Raw genomic sequence first — 12,424 nt, 5'->3', positions numbered from 1 at the left:
GCAGCTCCCGCTCCTGTCCTCGGGGCAACTTCCCCACGACCCTGGATGGTGCTCCTTGGGACAGCCTTGACCTCCCTGCCCTGACCCACGTTGGTCAGCCTCCTCTCTGAGCTGTGACTGTGTCGTTCCCCTCCACGCCCACTGCTTCCCCACAGTCTGGCTCCCCACTAACCCTTTCTGGGAGGGGTCCCCGATGGATTCCACTGGTTCCTTGCTGCAAGAGGCTCTCCCCTTCCTCTCTGCCTTTACATTTGCTGCTCTCTAAGCAATTCTCCACAGCTCAGTAAAACGCTCCATCTTTCACAACTCAGCCTACATGCCACCCCCTTTGTGAAGTCTTCCCCAATCATGGCTCCCACACATTCAGCTCCACACCTTGGAGCCAGGGAACCAGCTTGTAGGCATCACTGTTGAGCCCTCTACCGTGTTGGGAATGCTTGTGAATATTTATGTCCCCACCCCTAGAGTGTCCGCTCCAGGAGGGTACTCCACATTTTTTTGTATCTTGGGCCTTATCATAGGACCTGATCCTCCAAGGAACAAATGAATGGCCTCTGAAAATAGTCACAGTGATAGGAGCGTGGTATGAATGTGACTAAAACGTTTGGGTTTCTCTGATGCTCCCTAAGCAGCCACTAGGTCTCTGTCCATGAGATTGTGTCCTTCCTGATCAACCCATTGTTCTAAGGAAATTGAACAGAATCCTTCTCACGTCCTAGGCAGCACGATTTCAGAAAATCGCTGGCTAGAGCCATGTTTTCTCAAGACAAGGGCCAGCCCCTCTGCTCTGTGAACACACTGGAGGGTGGTCCCAGCAGGAGTGAGAGGATGCAGGGAGGGGACCAGCCTCCTGCAGTGGAGTGGTGCACCTGCCACTCGCTCTGGGAGTCAGGAAACACCTCAGAGGCCCTACTTCTCAACACACAGGATTTTGCCTTGCGATATTATGAAAGAAAAGTTCTTTGCTCCATGTAACAAGAGTCAAAGACCTAGGAACCCAGCTATCATGGATCGATTTAATAATTTCCAGCTATCAATATGGGGTAGGATGTCTCCGGGACAGCGTGCGGGAAATACGATTTTTGTGAAGAAGAGCACATGTATAATTTTAACTGACATGCAAAAAGGCATTGTGGCCTACAGACTGGAGATTTTTTTAAAAGATGCTATAACTAAAATGTGATATTACAAAAGCTTTCTCACTATTCTTCCAAAGAGCTCAGCTTATTAAAATTATTAGATTTAGATATTAGCTATTACTTAGAACTATAGAAAAATAAAATCATTAGCATGATTGATCTAAAAATAGGCCAACCGTTCCTGAGTTGAGATGTATTTTTCAGATGCTTTAGTTTAACGTCTATTTTCTTTTTAATTCAGTGCAGTCTTAGCATTGTATTAGTTGGTCAAGGTCTGATTTAGTTTCTTTTTTTCTTTGAAAATTTTTAAATTTAAATGTTTAGGAGGAAATATATATGTGTCCTCCATATCAAAATTCCACAGTGAAGGTGGCTAAAAGTTTAAATATTAAATATTAGCCTGGCAGGTAAGCGAACTTTCTCCCTCGTGTTATACAGCTGGGATTTCAGTGTGTTTTGTCATCATTCTTCAGTAATAATAGTGAGGACAGAGGAGGTCCTGTATTCTCATAAGAAATGCTTTATGCCTTTGCCCATGATCTACTCAAAGTCATCTTTTTTTTTTTTTTTCTGTTTTTTTGCAGTTTTGTCTGGGGCCAGGCTTGAACCCGCCACCCCTGGTATATGGGGCCGGCGCCCTACTCCTTGAGCCACAGGCACCTCCCTCAAAGTCATCTTGACATACTCTTCTATATTACTACTTACTGAAAGTAGAAGTTTATTGAAAATATTGAAAATGATTGGAAAAAAAATCCTCGGTCACTGCTTCTCAAACCTGAGTCACTCTGGATAACTCTCATAGTTGCTCTTAGTCTGCTAATTATACTTCACAAAAGTCTTTAAAAATGCTTTCCATTTCAGCCGGGTGCAGTGGCTCACGCCTGATCCTAGCACTCTGGGAGGCCGAGGCAGGGGGATTGCTTGAGCTCCAGTCTGAGCAAGAGCAAGACCCTATCCCCACTAAAAATAGAAAAATTAGCTGGGTGTTATGTCAGGCGCCTGTAGTCCCAGCTACTTGGGAGGCTGAGACAGGAGGATTGCTTGAGCCAGGAATTTGAGGTTGCCGTGAGCTAGGCTGACACCATAGCACTCTAGTCTGGGCAACAGAGTGAGACTAAGTTTCAAAAAAAGGGGGCAGTGCCTGTGGCTCAGGGGGTAGGACACCGGCCTCATATTCTGAGGGTGGTGGGTTCAAACACGGCCCCAGCCAGCTAAAACAGCAATGACAACTGTAACAACAAAAACAACAAAAAGCCAGGTGTTGTGATGGGCGCCTATAGTCCCAGCTACTCAGGAGGCTGAGACAAGAGAATCACTTAAGCCCAAGAGTTGGAGGTTGCTGTGAGCTGTGATACCATGGCACTCTACCCAGCGTGAGAAAGCAAGACTCTGTCTCAAAAAAAAAAAAAAAATATATATATATATATATATACACAAACACACATAAATATATATATATATATACACAAGAACAAAAACAAAAATAATTCTTTCCATTTCATCCCACCTGCCATAGGTAAATAATTGGGAGGTGGCAGCCCTCGGGCTGCTCAAGGTGACAAAGTAGACATACAATGTTTTCCCATCAAGGCCAGGAGGTCAGCCTGCTGCTATAGGGACTCAGGAGCTGGAGGGTGAGTAGGGGTCAAGATGACCTGAGGAGAGAGAGAAGTCCATGTGCCTTTCAGGATCCAGGACATCCGTCCGGATTTTATTTCCCCAACTTTCTTACCTCCACCAGCCATTCTAATTCATCACAGCCAGAATGCTTCTGGTTTGGGGACACGTAACTAAATCTACGTAACTAAACACAAATTGGCTGGGGCTATGGTAGTTCCTTTTGAAAAGGATATCCACACAGTAAAGAGTTGTGCAGCCATAGAATAGAACTGTTGCTAGGTAGAAATGGAGAAATCTAGGAGATATGGTGTCAAGTATTAAAAAAAAAAAAAACAAGATATATATGCTGTGCTATCTTTTCTATCACAGGAGGGGGGAATAAGAATATGTAGGTATATTGTTTTCATTTGTGAAAAAACACAAATAGGTAACTATACGCTGGTGGTGATCTTCTATAGATCGGAGAACAGAATGGAAGCAAGCGGGCTTTCCCACGTATACCTTGTTTTATTGTTTTGGTTTTTCTTTTTTTTTTTTTTTTTTTTTTTTTTGTAGAGACAGAGTCTCACTGTACCGCCCTTGGTAGAGCGCCGTGGCGTCACACGGCTCACAGCAACCTCTAACTCTTGGGCTTACGTGATTCTCTTGCCTCAGCCTCCCGAGTAGCTGGGACTACAGGCGCCCACCACAACGCCCGGCTATTTTTTTGTTGCAGTTTGGCCGGGGCTGGGTTTGAACCCGCCACCCTCGGCATATGGGGCCGACGCCCTACTCACTGAGCCACAGGCGCCGCCCTTGTTTTGGTTTTTCAATCATGTACAAATATATGCAAAGTAAATAAAACAAAAACTGAAAATACTACACTCATCTTTCCCTGCAGGTTCCCCTACTCTGGCTAAGGATCTGTCATCAGCTGATTGACACTGGGTAGGGTGGCATTTGGTGGGTCTCAAAAGCTATGGCCAGATGCTTTGAGATTGGACATCCATTCTCCTTTGCTGCTGGTCCTCCCATTCTGTGCTGTACCTGGTAGCTGAGACCCAGGCTTCTCTTGTCCAGCAGTTTTGCTAACCACATCCTTCCTTGGCATTGAGTCCCAGCCACTGAATCCTGCCTGTCACTCTCTCCTTCTGAGCTGGGGCTCCCCTTTGCATGTCAGCAGGAACCTTCTGTCCTCTCTTGGGACCAGGAGTCCCTCAACTCTTGGTTCATTGCTGGGACCTTGTTACCTGCTAACGACTGTATCTGATGCTGTCTGCCTGCCTGGATTTCCACACATCAGCTTCCCCCTTATTGAACACCCCCAACACTTGCTGCTTACCAGAAGTACTCAGTTCACAGTACTCACTGGAGTAGGGCATGGTGCAAAGGGCTCTGCATCCAAGGATCCCACGAGCAAGGTGCTATCTCTGTTTTATAAATAGGTTTATATATAGAACAATGCAAAGTAAAATGATTTGTATAAGATTACACAACCAGCAAGTGGAGAATCTGGGATTGGACATAGGTACGTCTCACCCTAAACTAGAAGAGCCTCCAACTGGCTCACACTCGGGGGACATCCCATGGCCAGCAACAATTTTTCTCCAGATCCTGGTGAAACCTGCATTGCCACACCTCTCTCCTGGCCGGGGCTAAATTTGATACAGTAGTTTTGGCCCCAATACAGTAGATGGATCCCATTCTAGGGTCAGACACTGCCAGGTTGTAGTACTATTGTTAGTCCTTTGATGCGTACCCAAACCGCGCTGGATGAACCATTTCCTTACTTTTTCCCTCAGCTAGGGACTACCACTAATTTGGAATGGGAAATGCTAGCTATAAAGAATGCACGTAAAAATATATTTGTATGTGGTAACACTTTATTATGTTTCAGTCCTCCCTTTCTCCTTCCTTCCCTTACTCTCTCCTTTTATAAGGAAATGTATAAGAAAGTTTAAAAAAACTTGAAAATTTTTTTCTAAAGCCTTATAAAAGCTATTATAACCTAGAAAGAGATGTTTCTATTCCATTGAAAGTCCATTGTGAGAAACAGCCTTACGTATGTTATTCTATGGGCAAGCTTCTGTTCTATATAGAATTTGTTTTAATATATTTATTGTAAAGGCTTTCTCATGAGGGAGATGTTCAGATGATGCACACACAATGAGCAGAGTTGGGTCTGATCAGAGAAAAACACTATTTGAGCCTCAATAATTTAGAATGGCCATTTGAATAGGGACAAGGCTAAAGTACATGTATCAACTGGAAGAGTAGGAGAATTAACAATTAGGCGCAGAGGCCCTCGAATATCAACCTTCATCCCCAATGCCTCCCTCAAACACAACCACATCCTCATGCCCAAGACACATCCCACATACCCAGATATGCTTGGAAACAAACATTCACAAATGTAATTAGGAAGTTGAAACCATAGACTCTTAAAAAAGTATCAGCCCAACTATTTCTAAGATACACAAACTTAATAACCAGTAAATGCAAGGACTGAGTGGTAGAGATGGGGATAGGAATTTTTTTTTTTCTATTTAGAAGCATTTAACAATATGTTCTATTTGTTTGGTAAAGAGCTTTTCTTTTTTTTTTTTTTGCAGAGACAGAGTCTCACTGTACCACCCTCGGGTAGAGTGCCATGGCATCACACAGCTCACAGCAACCTCTAACTCCTGGGCTTCCGCGATTCTCTTGCCTCAGCCTCCCTAGTAGCTGGGACTACAGGCGCCCGCCACAACGCCCGGCTATTTTTTTGTTGTTGTTGCAGTTTGACCAGGGCTGGGTTTGAACCCGCCACCCTCGGCATGTGGGGCCGGCGCCCTACTCGCTGAGCCACAGGCGCCGCCCAAGAGCCTTTCTTAACTGACATAATTTATCATTTTATTTATTGGATTTACATGAAGAAGTGAAGAGGAGGGACGGCACCTGTGGCTCAGTGAGTAGGGCGCCGGCCCCATATACGGAGGGTGGCAGGTTCGAACCCGGACCCAGCCAAACTGCAACAAAAAATAGCTGGGTGTTGTGGCGGGCACCTGTAGTCCCAGCTACTTGGGAGGCTGAGGCAAGGAATCACCTAAGCCCAGGAGTTGGAGGTTGCTGTGAGCTGCGACGCCACAGCCCTCTACTAAGGGCAACAAAGTGAGACTCCATCTCTTAAAAAAAAAAAAGAAAGAAAGAACTGAAAAGGTATTAAAAATACTTAGGTTCGTTTACTTCATTTAGCCTGAATTGGTAATGTTTCACTGCAATACATTCTAATTCCAAAATCAAATAAAAAATAAATTAAAAACCTTATGTGAACTCTTTCCTTGCTTTGGCATAGATAGATATTAAAAGTAAAATAATTTCTGAATTATGTGGTAATATGATACCCCAATTCAATTTTCATTAAACTTTTTTTTCAAAATTGAAATTATTTTATGCTCTCCAATAATGAAAGCATTATTATCTATTGTATCAAATTCAAACATTAAAGGTAAGGCTTTAATAAAAAACAAAATCATCTGTACCCTCACCCAATGGAGAATATTTATTTAAATATGGGTGTAGTTGGGGTATGGTGGCTCACACCCATAAGCCTAGCACTTGGGAGGCTGAGTGCGGTAGTTTGCTTGAGCTCAGAAATTCCAGACCAGCCTGAGCAAGAGTAAGACCCTGTCTCTACTAAAAATAGAAAAACTGTGTGTTGTAGCAGGTGCCTGTAGCACCTGAAATCCAAGAGGATCACCTGAGTCTAAGAGTTTGAGCTTGCTATCAGCTATGATGCCACAGTACTCTACGCAGTGAGACAGAGTGAGACTGTTTCAAAAAAAAAAAAAAAATGGGTATAATCAAGACTTTTTATATAACTTCTGGTTCCAGCAACAATCTGGACTGATGCAGACACCTTCTTGCAATACACACATAGATATATTTGGGATAAATGTCACATGGCAGCAATAGACACGGCCTTGGTTCCACGCCAGATGACTGTCTGGAATTACGAGAGAGACTGAATGAAGGAGAAACACTTGCATGGTTATTTAGTTCATGAAAATCGCACTGAAAAAAAACTTCAGCAAAGAAAAAGAACCATGTTAAGGGCTTTTAGTATGAAGGAAAATAAAACATCTCTTCTGAGAAATTAAAATCCCAAGCTTGAGTGTGGAAATTAATTTTATACCTTATAGCATGAAAATCCTCAGCTGATAAACTAACAAAAAAGTTGAGCAAGCAAAAACAAATTGGGCCAATGTCCACAGCAACTCTGGGACCCTTGAGAACCAACTACAAATCCACACTGCAGGGTCAAATCCCTAATCTAGGGCCCTGAGGACGCCTACAAAAAAGACCGTCACTATTTAGGATGTGCTCACAAGAAACAAATACAATCATATAAAGAAATTGGCAAGAAGCAAAAGGCTCAATGATCAACAGAATTAATACCCACAAAGCTATAGATAATTAGATACCCTGACAGAGATTGTAAACATTATTATGTTTAAAATTATTAAAGAGGTGAAAGAGGGAATTGAAATAACAATGGCACAAAAGAACAATGTGAGCAGACAATAGGCAGATTGAAATAGGATCCAATTGGACTACTATAAATGCAAGATAATTCATTCAAATTAAAGCCTCAATGAATCGTTAAATCACTAAGTAAATCGAAAGTAAAATAGTAAACGGAAAAATAGATTTCAATAAGTCGCACATGATGCAAGACAGAAAAGGTGGAAATATAAAAGAGAGGTTACGAGACGTGGAAGACAGAAGTTCCAGGCTAACCGCACTTCTTTCTAATCGGCACTCTGGAAGGACCGTTGGGAGACATTCAAAGAGATAATGAGGGAAGAGCAATCCCCTTACAATGCATATATTGTATGGCTGTTTTATGTAGAAAACACAAAATTAGTCGCAGAGAGAGATTAGAATTAAGAGAGGTTAGCCAGATAGATGCAAAATCAATGTACATTGTTCTGGAAATGTGCATTTTTCTCTTTCAAATTTTCAATTTTATTGGCATGTAGTTGAGCAAAAGCCTTCTGTTATCTCTTTATTCTCTGCTGCATCTGAGCATATGATACTTTTTATCACGTTAATGACAATATTCATTTGTGCCTTTTCTCTTTTTCTTGAGTAGTTGCACTGGATATTTACTTTGCTGGACTTTTCTTTTTATTTATTTTTTTTTTTTTGGTAGAGACAGAGTCTCACTTTATGGCCCTCGGTAGAGTGCCGTGGCCTCACACAGCTCACAGCAACCTCCAACTCCTGGGCTTAAGTGATTCTCTTGCCTCAGCCTCCCGAGTAGCTGGGACACAGGCGCCCGCCACAACACCCGGCTATTTTTTTTTTGGTTGCAGTTTGGCCGGGGCCAGGTTTGAACCCGCCACCCTTGGTATATGGGGCCGGCGCCCTACTCACTGAGCCACAGGCACCGCCCTACTTTGCTGGACTTTTCAAAGAATAATATTTTGGATTCCTTGAGCCTGTCACTTACATGTTTTCTATTTAACTGACTTTCATTTAATTGATCTGATATTTATATGGTGGTTATTATTATTTGATTTCTACTCTTATCTCTGTAGGGTTTTTGTTTTGTTTTGTTGTTTTGTTTTGTTTTTTTTTTTTGAGACAGAATCTCACTATGTCACCCTGGGTAGAGTGCCGTGGCATCACAACTCATAACAACCTCAAACTCTTGGGCTTAAGCAGTTCTCTTGCCTCAGCCTCCCAAGTAGCTGGGACTACAGGTGCCCACCACAATGTCCAGCTACTCTGTAGGGTTCTTTATTCTACTTCCTTCCCGATTTTTTGTACTGTTTTTTCTTTATCTTTCAAATTTGGAAATATAGCTACTTAATCTTCAGTCTTTAAGTAATAAGGCTATAAATTCTCTCAGAGTACTATTTTCCTGCATACCACAATATATCTTTGTATAGTAAGTGATATGGGAGATAAGAACATATACAATATAAATAATAAGATCTTTAGGATAATTGGAACTTACTTTCATACATCATGTCATATGCAAATAACAACTCTAGGTGAACTAATGAGTTATATGTGAAATAAAACTCGATACAAATTTAAAAGTCAGTATGAGATAAGACTTGGATGACCTCAAGGATATAAACATTTTTTTAGATAGCATATAAATATTTTCTTAGAAATTAAAAAATAAAATCCATAAAGGAAAAACTGATGAATTGAGCAACATTAAAAATAGTAACAACATACATTTATCAAAAGACACCATAATGAGAATGAAATGACAGGCCACAGATTAGGAAGAGAGATTTGCTAAATATGTAATTGTCAAGAAATTAGCATCCTGAACATGTAAAGAATTCTTACAAATCAATAAAAAAGACAAATCAATTTTTACAAAAGGGTCAAATGAAGTACATAAGTGTTTTGTAAATGGCCACTAGATACACAAGGTGTCACTAGCTGGGACTATAGGCAAGCACCACCATGTCCAGCTAATTTCTTTTGTTATTTTTCAGAGATGAAGTCTTGCTGTTTTTCCCAGGCTTGTCTCAAACTCCTGGCCTCAGGCTGCCTCAGCCTCCTGAGGATTATAGCAGAGCCACTGTGCCTAGTTTTTCTTATTTTCTTTTCTTTTCTTTTTTTTTTATTGTTGGGGATTCATTAAGGGTACCAGTTTTTCTTATTTTCTTTCTTTTTTATTTATTTATTTTTTTTATTTTTTTTTTGTAGAGACAGAGTCTCACTTTATGGCCCTCGGTAGAGTGCCGTGGCGTCACACAGCTCACAGCAACCTCCAACTCCTGGGCTTAGGCGATTCTCCTGCCTCAGCCTCCCAACAGTTTTTCTTATTTTCAAACAAAGTCATTTTGATCTTATTTTGAGATATTGTCAGGCCCTTTCAGGTAACTAAGTCATGAAGGCCCTTGTGCATGATAATCATCTGAGTGAGAATGAGAAGCTTGTTAAAGCAGCCTTTGCCTTCAGTGCACTTATATTCCACTAAAGATAAGACAGCACTGAGTTGACATAGAGTCCTCAGAAGTAAGCAGAAATGAAATTCTCCGTTACTAAAATTATGTTGCGTTCCTCTGTACTTGAAGTTGAGTTCTGAAAAGTTGGCTGGAAGGACAAGTGATGATAACAGCAAAAAGGGGATTGCTTGGGAGTGCAAAGGAGAGAGTAGAAGGCATTGCTGATGGCAGCAGCATCTGGGCTGCAGAAAGCACCTTATGAGGCAAAGTTGCATGTGCTTTGGGCTAACAAAGATAAAATAAATGTATAATAATTTTTTTTTGTGTGTGTGTGGTTTTTGGCCAGGGCTGGGTTTGAACCCGCCACCTCTGGTATATGGGACCAGCGCCCTACCCCTTTAAGCCACAGGCATGGCCCTGTATAATAATTTTTAAAAAGAGGAATTAGGGGGCTGCACCTGTGGCTCAAAGGAGTAGGGCGCCTGCCCCAAATGCTGGAGGTGGCAGGTTCAAATCCAGCCCCAGTCAAAAACTGAAAAAAAAAAAGAGGAATTAGGGAGAAGGGTGCCAACTGTTACAAGTCCTTTCAACATGAATCACTGGTACAGGTTTTATGTGAGCAAAAATTGGGGCCTATTGTAGTTTTGGAAAATGGATCTGAAATTGAAATGTTGCCTAAGAAAGATAATTCTTGGCCAGGAGCAGTGGCTCACACCTATAATCCTAGCACTCTGGGAGGCCAAGGTGGGTGGATTGCTTGAGCTTATGAGTTCGAGACCAGCCTCAGCAAGAGTGAGGCCCTGTCTCTAAAAAAATAGCTGGGCGTTGTGGCGGGCACCTGTAGTCCCAGCTACTTGGGAGGATTAGATTGCTGTGAGCTATCCTGCCATGGCACTCTACCCAGGATGACAAAGTGAGTCTCAAAAAAAAGGTAATTCCTGCTGCAATGAGCAGACAACTTTGAAGTAAGAGAATAGGAACATTAATTTATTTTGGAATTTATTTACTCAATACTTTTTACAGATTATTACTCACTATGTGCCTAGCATTGTGTCAGCATTAAAATGACTTTGTTTGCATCTGAAATCTATTTTTACGTAGTACAAAGCTTTCATGATAGATGCCTAACGACACCACTTATAAAGAGAAAGACAGTCCCTGGGTACTTCTGCACTTTGCTCAACAGAAATTGCACTGCCCAAGTAGATGCGTGATTGATGTTATTCAATGATTAATGCAGCAAACTCCCTACTTTACCCTGTGCAGCAGAAATCTCCATTTAAGCCTTTGGGATATGTAAGTGCCTCATTTCTTAAGAAACTACAGTGAGATTAGAGAGCAAGGAAGGCTTCACAAAGCAATTAGGAAGAGGGCAGTTTAATCCATCCTCCTCCTCATTGAAAAGCAGCTTTAACCAAGGTACTGCCTACTAAAATAAACTTTAATCTATTGAGGACTTAGCAGGAAAATTTGATCAAATAGAAAAATAAGAGGAGCAAATAAAAACAGCTATTAGGACAACTCGTTTCTCTCCCTCTATCTTGTTTTGTTTCTTTCAGCGCAATAAATCTGAGCAGAAAATCTCACTGAAATAAGCATTTCTATGCGTATCACAGTTGCTTTTCAGTCTGCAAAAACCACTCTCGTGTAGCATGAATATTTTATTTTTTTTCTCAAATTATAACTGACATCTACATGATGCGAAGCAAAATACTTTTGGTTCACGTTGTTGCTGCTATTTAGAATTGGGAAAGTTATTTGGAAATGGATCTGCCCTACAAAAGAGAGCTTCAAAGTATTTACTTCATTTTCTGTGGTTAATTCCTCTCTGCCTTCCCTTACTTGTAATTAATGGCTGGTAAGTGAGACAGTGTGAGAGAGATGAAAAAGTGCTGCATGTAAGTATAGGTCTTTAATAAAAGCACATTTAACTTTTTATTTTTAAAGCCCACTGTGGCTCAATGATGCTAATTTCCCAAAGCGTCGTCTCTGACCTCAGAGGCACCTTTCTCTCCTTAGTCAAGTATTAAAGAAGAGTCTCTCTACCATGGCTGCCACGAGGGAGAAAAGAAAAAAGGCAACCGATAAAATGCCTACTCTTTCTCCTGTTCTTGAAAAGAGTACATCTGGTTCCTAGAAGACTCGGAGACACTGAAAAGAAATATTGACTTTCACTATGAGCTATAAAGAACATAAAAATAATACAAGCTCATGGTCACAAACAAGCAAGCAAAGAAACGAAACAGAACAGCAACAACAAAACCAAAAAGAAAGAAAAGCAAAGAAATGGGACAGGGTAGAATAATGTACAAAGCAAAAGAACTACTCACTCTTCCACTTCTGGTAAAACATTCATTTACTGGCTGAGCGTGGTGGCTCACACCTGTAATCCTAGCTCTCTGGGAGGCCATGGCAAAGTGGATCACTTGAGCTCAAGAGTTTGAGGTTGCTGTGAGCTATGAATGCCATGGCACTCTGCCCAGGGGGACAGCGTGAGACTTTGTCTTTAAAAAATATGTATTCTCCAGGAGCGGTGGCTGACGCCTGTAATCCTAGCACTCCGGGAGGCTGAGGCAGGTGGATTGCCGGAGCTCGCAGGTTCAAGACCTGCCTGAGCAAGAGCAAGATTCTATCTCTAAAAAAATAGCTGGACGTTGTGGCGTGTTTGTAGTCCCAGCTATTACAGAGGCTGAGGCAAGAGGATCACTTGAGCCCAAGAGTTGGAGG

This window comes from Nycticebus coucang, chromosome 5 (assembly GCF_027406575.1).
Source record: "Nycticebus coucang isolate mNycCou1 chromosome 5, mNycCou1.pri, whole genome shotgun sequence".
NCBI lineage: Eukaryota > Metazoa > Chordata > Mammalia > Primates > Lorisidae > Nycticebus > Nycticebus coucang.
Note: the sequence above shows the minus strand (reverse complement) of the source record.